Here is a 274-nt window from a genome sequence, read left to right as displayed (position 1 = left end):
CATGGTGTGGCTGAAAAAGCGCATACAGGCCACCAACTCTAAGAAGAGGGACTAACGCCTGCCGTCCCACCGGCCAGGACCTCCCTTTCCCCCCAGCACCTTATTTTCAGCTGTAAATCACCCGTAGCACATCCTTCTCTCAGGCAAAGTCAAAGGGTTACAGCCCAGGAAGACGGCGTACCCATTTCCAGCCAGCTTGCCTTGGACCTTACCCACCTAGAGCTCACCTCCTTCCACCACAACGTCCACCGCTAGCGAGTAAAAGCCGGCGCTG

Source organism: Fulmarus glacialis, unplaced genomic scaffold (genome assembly GCF_000690835.1).
Source record: "Fulmarus glacialis isolate BGI_N327 unplaced genomic scaffold, ASM69083v1 scaffold18346, whole genome shotgun sequence".
In the NCBI taxonomy this organism is placed as follows: domain Eukaryota; kingdom Metazoa; phylum Chordata; class Aves; order Procellariiformes; family Procellariidae; genus Fulmarus; species Fulmarus glacialis.
The sequence above is the reverse complement of the archived record's forward strand: the minus strand, read 5'-3'. Positions refer to the sequence as shown.